The 14,186-nt window shown below is 37.8% G+C and overlaps 1 protein-coding gene across 3 annotated transcripts in view; it reads right to left on the reverse strand.

Annotated features, from left to right (window-relative positions):
* Window positions 1-5,289, reverse strand: part of gli3 (GLI family zinc finger 3) — a 147,768-nt gene extending 142,479 nt beyond the window's left edge. The window contains exon 1 of one of the 3 annotated variants that reach the window (XM_051882716.1): window positions 4,920-5,284. The gene's annotated coding sequence lies outside the window, so the exon portion shown is untranslated. Of the gene's footprint in view, window positions 1-4,919 lie in introns of all 3 variants that reach the window. The other 2 variants (XM_051882717.1, XM_051882719.1) reach the window with 2 other exon arrangements.
* Between the last annotated feature and the right edge of the window lie 8,897 nt (window positions 5,290-14,186).

Raw genomic sequence — 14,186 nt, forward strand, 5'->3', positions numbered from 1 at the left:
TTATCCATGACGCACACACATGTATGCGAGTAGCACCCTGCCTGAAAAGACCAGCATGAATTTCTCTGGTAGTTCAGACTGCTTTATGCTGGTTAACAGGCCTACTGGTTATGCTAACATCTTTTCTGCATGGTAAGCTGAAGATCCACTTAAGAATAACATTTCTTGAGAACTCCTCTTTTTCTGGTGAAATCATTTGTTTTTTTCCGCCATTGCTAATGCTTCTCTAAAAGGGTAAATGGCCAGGCTAATTCGCAGGTCAATTTTGAGTTTCAAAAACCCAGTCCTGCAAGTGAAAACAGACTGTCACTCTTTGGTACGAACCTGCTCATTTCCTGTGACAGCCTGCAGGCTGTATGTGAATGAGAGAGAAAAAAACTGAGAATGAAAAACAAAACATGAGCGAGAGAAAAAAGACTTCTAAAAAGAAAAAAAAAATGCAAGAAACAGAGGACCCAAAAGTATTTGGACACTTAATCCACACTTAAAACCTGAAAGTCTTTATTTCAGATGCAAAATATCATACCAATCATTTATTTTAAAGAATGACAGCACAAGCAGACAAAATAGTTTTAAAGTCACCAATTTAAATGAAAGTAGAAAAAGTTTTTCTTCCATATTGTGAAGAATATCCGATTGTAGCGGATTATCAAAAATGAAGAACTGTAGAGTAGGGACCTGGTTATATGCATCGGTTGCTGATTAAAATTTGAGATGGCCGTTGCACTCAAACATGGAGGCAGATGAACGTGAGCTAGCAGAAGCAGGTTTAAGTGGACTAAATGATCATAGAAGTCCTGCATACATCACAAGAAGGAAGACTGCCATTTTCACCAGAAGGTCCAGTTACAGTATGATATTTTGATTAAACATTACAAGGTCAAGATTTTTTTACATGAAACATACATGGACAAATTATTTACAATATGATGAATTACACTCAGCTAGAACACCTTTGTGAACTTCAGGAGAAATTACTTCATGGTGGGACCAATTAATAAAAAAAAAAATCTCTGAAAAAAGGTCTTGGTGTGATATTTTGTATCTTATAAAGTGATATTCACACATATTGTACATTCAAGTATGGCTTAAGTGTCCAAACATGTCCATATATTTTCAGAGCCACTGTATATAAAGAGAGTGCGAAATAGTAAAAGATAAAATGAAAATGGAGATAAAGCAAAAAGAAAGAGAGAAAGGGCAACAGAAAGAAGAGAAGGAAGGGGTCGTCCTGACATAGAGGCAGATCTGAGGCATGCCCTAAAGGGATGACTGGGCCTGGGGATTAGAAGGGGGTGAAGAGAAAAGGGAAGAGAGAGAGCTTGAGAGCAAACCCCCTACAAAGCTAGAGACCCCCTCCACTGAGACACAAATATAGACGAACACTTTTGACGTGTCTCTACTTATACACAACTACTCAACTTCTGATCCGACGTGGCCCACGAGCCGACACAACCCACAGTTCAAGAGTAGCGCCCCTTTTTCTCAATTACTCACTTTCACTTGTTTCCTTTTCCTCTTTCTTGCTCTATGTGTCCATTTCATTTGATGTTGAACGTATCAAAGTTGAGAATCATCAAAGTGAGAGGTTCGGTTGGAAGTCCTAGCTTGTTGACAGCGGCAAGTGGAAGCAGAGCACCACAGTAGCGCACAACAAAGGTTTACGGGCAATTTTAGATTAGGTGCTGCTTGTTAGGGTCTAAAATGCTAAACATGGCCAAATACATGGGATACTTTGAGGGGAAAAAAATGCATTTTATTCCAAGATATACAAATTTGACAACAGTTCAGGCAGTTAGATTCTTAATGATATACCACATGCGCAAAAAGCCTAGTAGTCACCTCATGCTGCTACAGATCAATCATAACAAATCACTTTACCTAAAAGCAATCAGCCTGACCAGGATTCCAAGATATCAGACTCACAAAAACACTCTTTACCGCTGCACCACAAACCACAGCATGAAAAAAAAGCTCCCGAGAGCACTTCCAGTATAGCAATGTGCTATCGGCCGTGCAGAGACTCACAAATTTCCCATTCATTTGTTCCTTATTGGTTTGGACAATAAGCACAGCGCTATTCAAACCCACATTAGCATCTCAATGCCCCCCTGTTAGTCATTTCATTCATCTCATCTCATCTCATGCACCTAATGACAGGTAGAACTGCTTTACGATGCTAAAGCACCCTGAGGGTGAAGGGTACAGGCATCCCTCGCCAATGCCGGGCCTAATCTGAGGGTTTTATGCACATGGAGTAAGTGGAAGGAGGGGGTGGGATGACATTGAGGATAATCGTATGTCATCTCCGCTTGTTAATATTAGCCGGTGACACAGTGTGCTCAGTACGGTGGACAAGAAAAGGGGAGGCTGGCAAGAGTAACCTGCTAACCTTCAGTTCTGTTCTGCAATGCAGCCTTGCATATATGAAGTGTGATAAACTCCAGTTTGATGAGTGACTCTGAACAGATAAACACTTTTTTTAATCTGGTCAACTCCGCTCACGAGTGAGGATGAATAATTCATGATGAGGCAAGTGTTTTTGCAAAATTACACCTGTTTGATCAAAGCATTGCAAGTAAATATTTATGGAATTATTTTTGATGAAAGTATAAACATTCTACAGATTTTATGAAGTCTGTGATGCATACTGAGCAAATGCAACCATAAACATTTAAATTTACAATGCTCCAGTGAAATTCATATTCCAATAACCAAATCTTCTATTTTAAACCAAAAAATTATCAAAAATTTTTTTTGATTAATTCCTGGATTATATAATATAATATCTAGTTCATATAAAAGAAAAAAAAAATTATTTTTAAAGCAATAAGGTACAATTTTTTTCCCAAAAGACAGAAGCATGAGATAAACACTGACTTGAAAACTCATGCTGTGGATTTTTTCTAATCACACTGAAGCCTGTCTTATTAGAGAACAATGTCTCATTATCATCACAGAGCTTGAATTGAAGAACTCAAATGAATGCTTATTTCATAACAACATTAACTACAGGCAGACAAAAAAGCATAAATCTCTGCTATAGTCGACCGGTAAATTTGACATGAAAGACAGATTACAGATTGTTTGACATATTTCTTTACCCTGTTTGACATCATGCAAATTCATAGGTCACCGGATAATAACTGACATATCACAAAGAGTATAATATAACAAATTATTAATTGCATTTAATATATGAGAAAATTGTACAGCCATGGGTCAAATATATAGTAGCTACATACAGATTTCAATACAGACAATTCACTGGGAAACCACTCTCATACATAAAAGGCAAATGCAATAAAGTAAAAATTAAAAAGAGAGAGAGGAGAAAAGAAAATCAAACCTCAGACACGCAAAAAATATATGCAGAACGAGCAGACCTCACTTACTTTAATTGCCAAAAAAGCATCAAGCGGGCTTCACTTTATACTTTAAATGTATGTTACTGTAATAAATTATAACACAAAACAATATCAAGTGAATACGTTCATTACTATTAACATGCTTGCAAAAAATAAAAAATAAATAAATAAAATTAAAAAAAAAAAAAAAAAAAAAAAAAACACGGTAACATAAACGTTCAAAATGTGACGGAACATTTAACTGAACTGAATATTGAATTTAAATGTGAGACTCTATGTCCTCAGTCAATCGCGCGCAGGTGTCCGGAGGGGTTTGGCTGGACACGGATGTTTTGAAGCGTCGTCTACAACTACAAACAAGTCTGTCGTGGCATCAGTGTGAGAAAAGTTTTAAAAAGTTGAAAGCAAATATCTACACAAATTCTGTGACACAAAAACTTTACACAACATCCAAACGGTAAATAATGATCGTTTCCTCTAATAAAATCTTGGCTGCTAATAAGCATTAGGCTATTATAATAAACAGATTCATACACAATTATTTCACTTAGGCTACTAATCTAGCATTTTATCCCTATATGAAGAGCCGAAAACGCACAAATAGCCTAATAATTACTACGTAATAATTACACACTGTTTAAATGTTTTCATCATTGCCATAACATGTTTGTTTCTATCTATTTAATAGTCGCAATAATTTCTGTTATTTCTACTCGATTTTATCAGTTTCCAGATATATTTTCTTAAGCACTGATTAAATTCAAAGTGAATAAAAAAAGAGCAATGGACATAAAGTATCACTGCAGGCTGTAACTTTTTATTTACGAAATTAAACTGCTGCAAATAATAAGTTTTCAATTTAAATTTGTTCAATTTTAGAACTCTTACTCCACCTAAATAGGCCTAGATAAAATATTTACATATTACCATCGCACGTAATTATTTTAAAATGTTTGTTCGCCCTATTAGGCTACATCAAAGAGCCAAATGTATTTTTTTCTAATATGATTCTCGTTTTTGAAACAAGATGAAAGTACGAGAAACATTATTACGTTCTGCTTTCTGTGCTAAAGGGAAAAGAACGCTTATGCGGGAGCCCGAACTTTTCTACAGGACTACTTCCAATAAAAACTCACTTAAGCATTTGGGAATATTTAAACTGTTGCAAGGACACATTGCACTGAAACCAGTTGCACTTTGATGGGTCTCGTTATTTACAGATACTTATCAATGTGACAAGCATAAAACAAATGGACACTTTCAAAACATTTTAACAGACCAATAGGGGCCGCAAGTTTGACAATAAGAGCCCAAGTTTGCAGAACGGCGCTGTTGAACTTTGTATAAAGCAGAAAACTCATAACAGCCACCGACCGCTGCCAATAAACTATGTTTATGCCTTTGTACTATTGATTTCATGTAATCATTTGCACCAGACTGGCAGGAGTATCGCATTCACGTTTTACATGACTCTTCCCCCCTCTTCTTCGGTTTGCAAAACTTTCATGGAACCAAAGAGGCTGAAAAAAACTGCACATTTCTTGCACTTACTCGTTCAGCTGTTGTGAAACTTTCTGTCCTCTCCTTGCAGACTTTCTTCTCGCTCGCTAGCAGATGCTTGTTGCAAACAGGCTCTTGGCTTCTTCACTTGAAACTCCAAAAACTGCTCTGCGGACTTTTTTTTTCTTCCCTCGTCTTCTCTTTCTGTCCTATGTGCGCTTGGCAGGAGCAGCACAGCACTGAACTAGCGCCTTGTCTTTGCCCATACCTAAAGTCTAAACACAAAAGTACAGCGACTCGTTAAACTTATATATGTTTATCGCGGTAAAGACCGTAACGCAAGAGTTTCTCGGGGAAGGAAGATTTGAGTTGTAGAGCCCCAGCTGCCCTTTCCCTGTGCCTGACTCCTCCCTTTCGGAGAGCAGACACACTGCCTCCCCTCTTTTTCCTTCTGCCCCCTTTTTCCCTCCCTCTCTCCTTGTCTTATCCCAGCGTTCCTTCCAGAGACGGTGCAGTCATGTTTGAAGAGGGAAAGTGAAATGGTCACTTTACAAATAGGCTATGTGTGCATATTTATGTTAATACATAACCTGCAACTTGTAAGTGTACTTTTTAATTTCTATATAACATGTGTAACACTGACACTGTAATGGAAAGTGATACCAAGCAAATATTCAAAAGGACACTTTGGACAGCTGTGGATGCAGCAACTTCTTAAAAAGAGGATTTGTTGATTCTTGGATTTGTAAACTAAATGTTATAATGAAGCCTGGGAGAAAATGTCACAAGAAACTAAAACATAAAACATTCAAAGCTTGTTTCAAATGGTTCTTTCACATTATTTTCCAACATGTATAAACTGAAGTTTTAAACAAACCCTTTATAAGAACAGTAAGCAGCTTTGGGTGCAACATTTATAGAGGTTTTGGGGTTAATTAATAATGCACTGAAAAATGTTATTGAGTAAATTAAATATGGTAATGAACTTACATTCTTCATAAAAACTAAAACTAAATCAAGAAAGGTTGTTTCAGATGGCTCTGCACTGCCAAGCACAAATTCAAAAAGCATTCACTGAAATTTCTCAGCTAAGAAGTAAAAAATAAATAAAACAAAATCTAAACTTTATTTAAGTTGACCTGCATTTTAACATAAAAAAAATAAAACATTTAGCAAAATATTAATTTCACTGACTAAAATGTTAAGTAATATTTAAGGTTGTATGCTTTAACTATACGAATGGCTTGGATGTATTTTTTTAGGCAAATTCTCTTTTTCAAAGCTTCATAATCAGTTACCTCATCAAGAAAAACAAGAAAATTTTGATTAAAAAGAGGGTAAAAAAATACATGTTTTACAATACATTGATTAGTTGTCAACGTCTATACTTTAACACTTATCATCATGCTTTGAAACAGGGATTCATTTTTAAGTAGAAGAATTTAAAAAATATTTTAGCATATTATCACCTCTGACAACTCAAATCTAACAGCCTTTACATGTGTTTTAAACAAAATCCGCATTTGTTGTCTGAAAATCAGAATGTAGTCTGTAATGTCTTTCTAAGTTAAAGCAATTAATTCTCATCGCATTATTTCAATAGCTCAGCCAGGTATATTCTGGAGGGGAAAAAGGACAAGATTACAGAGTAGAAGTTGGTAACTCTGTGGGCAATAAGCCTCAAAGTGAGACCATGATGTTCACAAATGTCGAAAGGAAAACTGTGCCTCCTGTAGGGTTATTCCTAATCAATATACATTATCAATATACAGGGAAATTAGGCTGTTAAAATAGACCTTCTGGGCTCACCATCAATCAATGGGGCAGTAACTGTTTTTTTCACAGTTGAAAATCACACTCTAATCTCTTAAGCACAATCTGACTGTGTGTGTGGCCGACAAGTCAAGTCCAGTAGAGTTCATTTTATGCTGTACAAGTTACTGATGTGTCTGTTAGAGAGAAAAACTTTATGGTTGTGCAATAATAAAAATGTATTTACCTTTAAAACTATTAATGCTGATCTCATTTGTATTCACAGCAATTCAATATCATGCAGAAATTGTCCTGTTTTTTTAAGCTTTTCACCTGAATCCAAAGAAAACCAATATAGCACAACCAGTTAACCAAATATACAACAACCACTTAACCAATGTACCCTGCTTCAGATTTATAGTTACCAAAAAAAACAAGTAAAGCAAATCCTCTGACCAAGATCATCCATTACACATAACATCTAACATTTATATATGCAAGCTACAAAAGCCACATTCAAGTGTGTTCATTTATGTATTTGGGTACATAAAAGAACTTCGTAAATTCGTAATTTAATGAAACTGGCATATTTTGAGTAAAGTTTTCTGTCTCAAAGTGCTTTTTATTCAATTATATACCATTTAATATATTTAAAAGCTAATGAGTCTAGAAGTCCAGACATGAATAACACGATACACCTTTTCTCGCTGTTATCACTATCCTCTGTTCTGCTGAAGTGAATGGAGCTACTGATAATATAGAGATGTAGGCAATCAGTCAGTTCTCTTTGTGAATATCTTTGAGAGAGATGGATGAGACAGAGAGAGTTCATGGAGCAGAAGAGGAATGAGAGGAGGGGTAAGGCAGAATGGGGATTGGGGGTGGTTATCTGCTCCCGAAAGTATTCCATCAAAGAGGAGCCGGATCCCGGGAATTGAGATTTTGCCTGGAGGCAAGTAACCGTTGGTCTCCCAAGAACATATTCCAAAGTCGGCCTCGAAGAGCCAAAGCACACATCAAAAGCAGCAGTAGTGCCAAAGCGGTTCTGGAGGAGAAAGAAATGGGTACAGGTCCCTCCTTGCCCCCCTTTGAGCTCCTGATCTCACCCCAATTAAACAAGAATTCCTGTCTATTCCAGACCTGACTCACATTGACATGGCGCACACCCTGAGACTTATGTACATACAACAATAGTAGTCATTTTACCATGCAGTGTGTGGAACATCTGTGATTCACTTTTGCACACTTTTATAACAAAGTACCTTACCGAACAATCAAGCTATGGGCCAATGACATTCAAAATAGTTTTTTTTTTTGTTTGTTTTTTTAATATCAGTTTTGTTATAATTAACGACTCTATCAAATGATTCTTTCAAACTAACTGTTCCATGTTCTGATGTGTCTTAGTTTGTTCTCTTGATTTCCTGTGCCAGATTTCTGGTACCTTTGTAGTTCCTCTGTTGATAGGGTAACACGTTATGTTAATGTGGCATAGTTACAAGTTACTACATGTACTTACTCAAATAAGTACGGAGTAATATTAATTAACTACATGTACTTACTACAGAGTTACGGTTATGTCACGGTGCTTACAGGGAATCAGGCGAAGGCAGAAGAATCAAAGTCAATACGACAAAGTTTAATTGTACATCCAAACAGGCAGACACTATACATAACAGTGATCGGACAAAGACAGAGTGAACAGGAGGAACTTCAGTAGCAAACTCAAATGAGGTTATTTAATAGAACACAGCTGACACAAATGAACTAATGATAATGGTAACCAGGGAGACAGACTAGTGGCGGGAAACTGAACAAAGACATGTGACAAATGAAAACAAACTGAAAATCAATGAAAACAACACTAAACTGAACACAACTGAGATTAGGGGTTGGTTTAGGGTTAGTTACTTAATTATGCATAATTTACTGTTATTACTAGGGTAAGTACAAAGTAACTACATCACCTTAAAATAAAGTAAAACCATAAATTGTAATCTACACTACTGTTGTCTTCTGTAAAGCTGCTTATTGCTAAATTTAAATCATCATTACTGATGAAATTTAACAAACTGAATCAACACTGTCTTGACAGAATAATCCCAGGTGAAAAAAAGTATACTTGAATGCACTAAAAATATACTTAAATACAATCAAGGACATTTGTAGTACATTCTTATTTTTTGTGCTAAATAAAATTGTAAAAGTTATACACTATAAATACATGAATTAAAAGTATATTTCTACTTCAGCAGCACTTCAGAAAGTATACTAAATGCCACTAATACTTAAATTGATTTTTAGTGCATTGAAATAAAGTATACTACTGCAAAAACATACAAAGGAGTTTTATTAGTGCATTTCCTAAAAGTGTGCTTTGAATGTTTTAATCTTAGTAAACATTTATATAGTAATCCTAAATTTAAAGTAGATTTTATTAAAAATATTTTACTAATGTACTAGCTATAAGTACATTTTCCCAACTGTGGATAAAATAAACCAAATATACAAAACTGTTTTATAAATGCATTACTTAAAAGTGTGCAATGAACGCTTTACATACAATTTTAGTGGATTTTTATATATACTTTCACCAAGTTCTATTTTAATGGATTTTCATGAAAAATATAACATGCAGGTTAAATGTGTACTAAAATTCACAATTTAACAGCGAGTATACTTTTAGCATAAAATACGTAAAGTGCTATATTTTAATGTGGGAAAAAAAAGTGCTACTAATGACATACTAATAGTGTACTTGATTGTACTTGTCACGGTTCGCGGGTTCACTGGTTTACTCTGTCTGTCTGTGAGTGTGTGTTGCCGATCAGCGTCAGCTGGGGCTTATCAGCACCACTATTTAATGTCTGTGCATTTTGCCGTGTTGTCAGATTGTTGGTGTGTTTGTCCAGTGTTAGTCCTGGCTGTGTTTGAGTCTCTCGTTCCTATTCTGGATATTCCTCGTCGAGGCAGTTTTGGATTACCTGTTGGATTCTTGTCTGGACTGTCAGGACTGGTTTGCCCATTGCAGTCTCTGCACTACCAAGAAATACTTTGCCATCTGCACCCACGACACCTGACCCTTGCTATCTTTCCTGCTGCTATTTTTCTTAAAGTGCCCCTATTAAGGATTTTTGAAAATTATACTATAACTATATTATAACTATTAACTATAATATTATATCTTTCATGTAGTGTGTAACATAGCTCTAAATGAATGAAAACATCCTGCAAAGTTTTAAATCTGAAAGTGCACCGTATATAAAGTTATTGTCTTTAAGAGTCGACTCTGAATCAATTAAACGAGTCGTTTGTAAAACGAAACGTCACAACGAAACATTATCATATTGCCCGCCCACTTATTGTGCGCGCAGACGCCAGGGAAAATTAATTTTTTCAACAATACCACAGCAGTACAATCTTTTGTTGTGTTCCCGTCATTTTACTGACGACTTTTTCTCAAACCTCGGAGAGTTTAATGAAGGATTTACAAAATGCTTGGTCTTAAAATATGGATCAATGACCAGTTTATTTGGACCAGCTTGCATCTCAAACTGTAAGTATGATTAATAATTGATGTTTATATTTTCTAGCGATCGTTCAAAATTCATAGTTTTGTATGTTATGTTGCGAAACATACACCCTTGTCTGTATGTCTTCTGCTAACCGGCTAACTCACATTTCAGTAGTTCTGCTATTCAGATGTGGGTCCAATATTGTCTAAAAATGTGTCGATTAATGCAGCTTGTCTGTCTTATTACTTGGAGTAATGATCAAGGATGGAGTACGACTTTTGTTTACAGAGTGTAATGCATTATCAGCTATTCCGTTTGTGCTCGGCTAACGTGGGAGTTTAAGACATAGCAGTCGCCCCGGTTCGCTTACATAACTGTAAAACAAACTGTTTTTCCCTCTGCGTTTTTATTATTACAATATAGTGGAGCTCTATCTGTATTGTAATAGGATGTTAGGATGCTAGTCCGCGCCAACTAGTATTTTCTCTGTAAACAGTAAACACCCATTGTAATGTCTTTGTTAATAGTTATGACGAAAAAGTCTGTGTACACATCAGACCTAAATGTTTAACTAATGTTTAGAGGTTTTCAGCTTCGCTTGGCATTCTGATACAGCACCTACATAAATTATAACAGTGACGCTGTTATCACGTCTTATAAATAACACAAACTAATGTGACACTTACCATAGAAAAACGTCGTACTCCAGCCATGATTGCGAATCAGTATGGCAATGTGCGCGTGGTGCGTGCAGTAGACCAATCAAAATGGATTGGACCATCTGACCAATCAGAGCAGTGTAGGCTCACGGAAAGGAGGGGTTTAGAGAGACTGATTCTTTGAACTGCTTCTAACGAATCGTTTACCATTCTTTGGTGAACTGAGGTGAAATTAAATGTATATTATGAGAAAAGGAAAGTGTTTTTTGACCTTGCATGCATGTAAACCTGTTGTAGGAGTCTCCCAAAACAATATTAGGAACCTTAAAAAAGGCATAATAGGGGCACTTTAATAAACTGATATTTGCTGCATTCGCTATTGAATTCTCCTCATATCATATAAAAGGAATAATAACATAGCTGCAATACCTTTGAAATAAATTATTTAATATATAAAAAGGTGGGCAATACATTATAAATACATTTTGTATTTATCATATATTATTCTTATATTTTAAACAATTCATGTGTATTTTTTATGTCTGATGCGTATATTTAAAAGTGTATGATTTTTTTAATACAGAGATAGTATGTTAAAAGCACATTTTAGTTCATATTCATGGTGTCTCAAAATAGCACAGTTGAGTACACTTAGATGTTCTTAAGATTATCTTAAGAAGTACTAAAGAAGTTTTTTTTAGTATATTAAGTACATAATTAGTGCAGGAAAATAGAGCACTTTAAGTACATTATGGAAGTGTACTAAGTGTACTGAAATAAAGTGTATTTTAGTGGACTTTTTTTCACCTGGGATGATACTTGTCAGTCACCATCTCTGCCTCCGCTCCTTCCCTACATTTCCCAGCATCCTCCCAGGCTCCCAGTGTCCTTCTCCTGCATTCCACTCCAGCATCTGTGTTCTCCACTCCCTTGTGTTCTCCTTGTGTCTGTTTGTTTGCCCTCTGCTGCACAAATAAACTACTGTCACCCATTCCTCTGTCTCCGGGTCCCAGTTCCGTTACAGAAGACTGGACCCTAACAGACTGCAGCATGATGGGCATTCTCATCACCCCAGTTGACCCTGCCGATCTGCTTCTCTCCATTTCCCAGGATCACCGCCCGATAGAGGATTACATTGAAGAGTTCCTTAAACTTGCCAACCAGATACCCTGGAATGATGTTCCACTCAAGACCATCTTTTGGACAATCCACTCTTCAGGCAATTACCATCTGCTACCACCACTTGTTCCCTTAAGTGGTACATCGATTACATTCTGTGGTTGTGTGGATCGTCCTACACTGTCGAGGAAGTAGTTTTGGATTTCCCTTCTGTTCCTGTCTCCCCACACAAGTTTTCCCCTGACACAGCACCCACACATAGGTTTACCGCATTGCCAAAGCCAGTGGTTACAATGCTTCCTGAGTGTGAAATTCTCAACCCCATTCCACTGTGTGTGATCCCCGAATCCGTTCCGCTGTGTGAAGTCTCTGATCCAGAGTCCCTTCCTGTCACAACCGCCATTCCAGAGTCTCGTCCCGTCATGGCCGCCATGCCTGAGCCCTCAGCCAAGATGGCCGCCATGCCTGAGCCCTCAGCCAAGATGGCCGCCATGCTTGTGCCCCTGGGATTACTAGTGGAGTATGAGGGGATATTTTGGAACCCAGAAATGGCTCCAGTCCCTGAGTTCAATCCTGAAAAGACACCAGTCCCTGAATTCAACCCAATAATGGCTCCAGTCCCTGAGTTCGGCCCAGATACAGCTCCAGTCCCAGAGCTCAGCCCAGAGAGTTTTGCCCTATCCATAATGGCTCTTGCATTGTATGTCTGGGCAACACATGTTGACTCCAGCCCCCGAGTCTGCTCTAAATGTCGGCTCCAGCCCCTGAGTCCAGTCCAGTGTCGGCTCCAGTCCAGTGTCGGCTCCAGTCCAGTGTCGGCTCCAGCCCCTGATCCTGCTCCAGAGTCCGCTTCAGCCCATGAGCCTGCACCAGAGTCCACTCCAGCCCAAGAGCACACTCCACTTCATAACCCCATAACTCCTCCCAAGAAGGGGGGGGCTATATGTCCCCAGCCATAGTGGCAGAGCCAAGCTTCAGCCTCAAGGCCACGAAGGCCGATCCACTCTGGTCACCTGAGCTGCCGGCGCCTCCCTGGTCCCCTGAGCTGCTAGTTCCGCCCTGGATTCTATGTAACCTGCCTGCACTTCCCTGCTCACCCTCCGGTCCAGACTCCAGGACTTCCCCAGCATCCTTCTCCTGCATTCCACTCCAGCGTCTGTGTTCTCCACTCCCTTGTGTTCTCTTTGTGCCTGTTTGTTTGCCCTCTGCTGCACAAATAAACTTCTGTCACCCATTCCTCTGTCTCCGGGTCCCAGTTCCGTTACAATACTACTGTCTTCTGTAGAGCTGCTTCACAGCAGAATTTGAATTTGTCTCATATTTAAGTTTGCATCATCAGCTGTTATTTTTATTACTTTGAAGCTACTTTGAAAAAATCTGGATTGTATAAAGCGCTATATAAATAGTCACTTGACTTAACTTGGTAACATTACTTTGGTATTTCAATCATCATACACTACTGCAGTGGTTCTCAAAACTGTCCTGGAGTACCACCAACCCTGCACATTTGTATGTCTCCCTCATCTATCACACCTGATTCAACTCATGACCTCATTAGTAGAGACTGCAAAACCTGAAATGGGTGTGTCAGATATAGGGAGACATACAAAATGTGCAGGGCTAGTAGTACTCCAGGACAGGTTTGAGAACCACTGCACTATTAGTTGAGCTACAATAATAGCTCACACTTTATGAATGTATTTAACTTGTGTCAAAAAAAATGTTAGGTACATGTTGTGTTCATGTTGTATTACAAAACAATTTCGATACTATCAAGGTGGAATACGGGTAAGGTTAGGGATAGGTTTTATGGAATGGGTATGGGTATGGCTTAAGGTTAGGTTAGGATTCGTTAGGTTTAATTACACAACAGTGTAATTAAAGATGTACCTGTGTTCTCCCTCATTCTCTGACGGTTCTTGTTTGCGCATAAATGTGTTTCTTCTTATGTTTCTCCTGGATATCCATTATTAAAGTCTACCTTTCTGCATTCCTCCTCGTCGTGAGTGTTTACCCACCATGTCTCATTACAGAAAAACCAATTTAAAAGATATGATCCTGGCTGAGGACCACCTATGGGACCGGAGGCAGAATGGTCGTCTTTTGGAAAGGTATGTGGAGGAGTTTCTTGAGCTTTCCCATTAGGTGAGCTGGCCTAACGTCTCTCTCAATGTGTGTTTTCGGATGGGACTGCATGAGAATATCATTCGTTGTAGCGAACCTGCTTGTTATTTCTCTCTAGTCGAGTTGATTAATCTTATTCTCTATTTAAA

Source organism: Ctenopharyngodon idella, chromosome 23 (assembly GCF_019924925.1).
Source record: "Ctenopharyngodon idella isolate HZGC_01 chromosome 23, HZGC01, whole genome shotgun sequence".
NCBI lineage: Eukaryota > Metazoa > Chordata > Actinopteri > Cypriniformes > Xenocyprididae > Ctenopharyngodon > Ctenopharyngodon idella.